Genomic DNA, 3967 nt, shown 5'->3' on the forward strand with positions numbered 1-3967 from the left:
CCCATGAAAAACATTGGGTTAAGAAAATTTTAAAACCACCAGGCAGTAGTGGCACACACCTTTAATCCCAGCACTTGGGAGGCAGAGACACTCGGATTTCTGAGTTTGAGGCCAGCCTGGTCTACAGAGTGAGTTCCAGGACAGCCTGGGCTATACAGAGAAACCTTGACTTGAAAAACCAAAAAGGGGATAAAATCTCCCAGTCAGAAGTTAAACATATTGAATAAAAGCAATCCCTCCTTTTGCAAAAAGAGGAGTTTACAAGCTCACTATGCTTGCAGTAGATTCCTTTAATACCTGTGATTTTTGTTTGCCTTACCAAGTAACAGCTCTGATCATCAGACTTCCTTCCTGATTTCTTTTCAAAAATTATCAACTGAAAGTTCAGAAAGGCATCTAGAGTCTTAGAGATCTGAGAGGGTCACATTGCAGTGGAAAGGGGAGTTATGGAGTAGAAACAAAAATAATTTTATAATTTGGGGGGGATTGTTACCACAACAAGAGGAAATGAATTAAAGAGTCTCAGCATTAGGAAAGTTGAGAACCACTGCTATAGAGCAGTGTGCTTCAGTGTGACCAAAATGTCTTGGTTGAAATATTGTCTACTGTGCTCCTTCCTAGAGCTCTTTTTTCAGTTAGTCCATGAGAATTTATGTTTCTAACAAGTTCCTAGATAATGCTGGTGCTACCAATTTAGGGTCAGTGTCTACTTTCATACAGAACTTGTCTTTGTCTAGAGAAGCAATGGCCTTGTCTCAACCACGGTAGCTAAATCGTGGCTGAGAAGTAGGTGAGAAGAACTTGGCGATGGCCTCTCTGACATGGAGTGGTATGTGTGTGAGGCCAGAAATATCTGTATGTATGAGACTGAAGTTGAGTGTACATGTGTACATATATGTTCTTGACATCTATTACCTGGTGTTCAGGTTTCAGCTTCTTAGTTCTTATTATCTAAACGGAATGATGTCATGCTACATGTAGAGAGACAATTATGTAGAATAAAACACCCTAGATATACCTTCAAAACCTTGTTGTCTACAACCATGCTAATAATAAAGATCCGTGTGTGTAAACGTTAAAAGAAAGAAAGAAAGAAAGAAAGAAAGAAAGAAAGAAAGAAAGAAAGAAAGAAAAAGAAAGAAAGAAAGAAAGAAAGACCAAAAATGAGCCGGGCGGTGGTGGCGCATGCCTTTAATCCCAGCTCTTGGGAGGCAGAGGCAGGTGGATTCCTGAGTTCGAGAGTTCGAGGCTAGCCTGGTCTACAAGAGTGAGTTCCAGGACAGCCAGGGCTACACAGAGAAACCCTGTCTCGAAAAACCAAAAAAAAAAAAAAAAAGTTTAAATTTTAAAATTTTTTTTTTTCAATGTTCTATCTTCTTAAGTTGACTCAATTATGCCAATATAAACAGTTCAATCAAAATTAAGGGACCATCTCCTCCCTGAAATTCTTAGGAGTCCAGTGGTGTGGAGCATGTAGAGAGATATTCCTTCCAAGATGAAAGATAAGTTGTTGCACCTGGCTCCTCCCAGCATCCAGAAAGAAGCACAACATTTAATGGGTCTATTTGGACTCTGGAAAAAAACTACAATCCAGGAGTTGTAATGCTGCAGATGTCCACCTCTTGGTGGTGCAGGCATAATGTGCAGGAATCGCCAGTAAGCCAGGTCCTAGTATTCTCTCAGTCAACAGATCATAGTGAACTCCCCATAAGGCTATACGTACATGCTTGGCAACAGTGAGCTCAATTGGTCCAGTCTCTCGAATTGTTCCAGCCACGGCTTCAGTTATGCTCTGCACATTCCCATCACATAGAGACTGAACAGCAAATGCTAAAGCTAGCTTAGCCAGAACTTGGTCAATATCTCAATTTTCTTAGGGCACCCAAAAGATACCTTCGCCCCAGAGATCAGGAAGCAATTTTAAGAGAACAATGGCCTAACTCCCAAGGAGGTTGGGGGCGGGCTGGTCATTCCATGGGTGATGCAAGTTTGTCATCATTAAAGGAGGGGTGGTCACAAGTTGCAAATGGTCTTGATCAAGAAGGAAACAAAGTATGGGAGGTTAGATTCAAAGATCTCCTCTTTTTCTCTTTATCCTTCTATCTCTCCTATCTAGTGTTATGGGAAAGGCCAGGAGAGGGGATGGAAAGAAAAAAAGGAGGGGGGGGGGATATAGGAATAATAGGATAAAAGGGTAGATAATTTTTTAAATGGTTCTTTATTCATAAACTTGATGCAAGTTTACAAAAAGGGTAGATTATTGAATCAACATTTTTTTTGTTGTTGTTTTTCAAGACAGGGTTTCTCTGTGTAGCCCTGGCTGTCCTGGAACTCACTCTGTAGACCAGGCTGGCCTCGAGCTCAGAAATCCGCCTGCCTCTGCCTCCCAAGCGCTGGGATTAAGGCATGCGCCACCACTGCCTGCGAATCAACTTTTAAAATAAAGAGCATCAACAAACTAAATATTTAGATTGACATGGCATTTTATACATTGAAAGAAAAAAGAAATTTAAGGTTATATTTCATTACATATATAATGTACTAGATATATGTTTTCACTCCTGTTTAAGGTATTGTACCATTGTAACTCATTTTAAAATGTGATATAAACTTCTAGTCCTTAAAACCTACTATTACAAACTGTTTAGGATAATTAAGAAATGCAAGTTAGTAGTCGATCAAACTTGTGGTTATCATGAATACTAATTTATTTAATTATATAAATACGTTTTATTTAGCCTCCTGTAGATGTTTTCAAAGTTTCAGATAGTAAATATCTAGAAACAAGCAATGTCTGCCTATTCAGATATACCTTAGATGATATTTAAACACTTCAGTGAACTGTAGAATATGGCATTTATGAAGTTTTGTTAACAAAAGTCTTTTTGTCACAATGAGACATGTCTGCTCCTGGCAGCAACCCAATAATACTTCAAAAATGATGATGAGCACCATAGAACCTCTATATAAAATGTGCTTCAAATGTGGCAAACCTAGACACTGGGCAAAAACCTGCCTTTTGCCGGGCACTGGTGCCTGCAATCCTAGCACTTGGGAGACAGAGGCAGGTGGATTTCTGAGTTCGAGGCCAGCCTGGTCTACAGAGTGAGTTCCAGGACAGCCAGGGCTACATAGAAAAACCCTGTCTCAAAAAAAAAGAAAGAAAGAAAAGAAAAAAACCCTGCCTTTGCCTTAACTGTTGACAGCATACTGCCCAAAACTTGAACAAGACACAAAGGAAGATGACTGCAGAACTTGGCCAAGACAAGGTAGGCCAGTCTTTATAACTCCTGGTTTATAAAAGTCTGTCAGATATTCTGGGCCAGTAGGCCAAAGATGAACACTCGAATGTTGCAGAAGTTTGGGTGGCTAACCAGGCAGCCAGCAGTCTCTTTCATTTCTATAATTTGGAAGCTGCTTCTCTGTACTTCCTGCTTACTTAAGTAATAATATTTATGCTTGTCAGGTCTCTGATGAGGTCAAAGACTACATTGTTATAGTCAGACATTAAGTTGTTTAGGATGTAAGAAATGTTGTAAGGTCTAAAATGATGTTTTTATGTTGATAAATGGAAGTTAATGATAGAAAGTGATTTATGTATAGAACTTCAGACTTGCCAACATAGAATAGTGTGGAGAGCTTCTGGGGCTGCTTGTCAAAAATCTGACATTGGCCAAGGACAAGGATATGGACTTTAGGCAGGAATCTGACATTCGGCCATGACAAGGAAGTAAGTTCAGGCAGGAATCTAATTTTAGGCTAAAACAGAGAAGTAATTTCAATCAGGAATCTAAGTCTTAGGCTAGAATAAAGAAGTAGGCTTCAGCCAGGCAGTGGTGGCGCATGCCTTTAATCCCAGCACTTGGGAGGCAGAGGCAGGCAGATTTCTGAGTTCGAGGCCAGCGTGGTCTACAGAGTGAGTTCCAGGACAGCCAGGGCTACACAGAAAAACCCTGTCTCGAAAAAC

At 40.2% G+C, this 3967-nt stretch overlaps 1 protein-coding gene across 1 annotated transcript in view; it reads left to right on the forward strand.

The window, feature by feature from the left end:
• LOC114616979 overlaps window positions 1-3967 on the forward strand; it is a 25212-nt gene that overhangs the window by 872 nt on the left and 20373 nt on the right. The gene's annotated exons all lie outside the window — the stretch shown is intronic.

Source organism: Grammomys surdaster, unplaced genomic scaffold (assembly GCF_004785775.1).
Source record: "Grammomys surdaster isolate TR1022 unplaced genomic scaffold, NIH_TR_1.0 133, whole genome shotgun sequence".
Classification (NCBI taxonomy): domain Eukaryota; kingdom Metazoa; phylum Chordata; class Mammalia; order Rodentia; family Muridae; genus Grammomys; species Grammomys surdaster.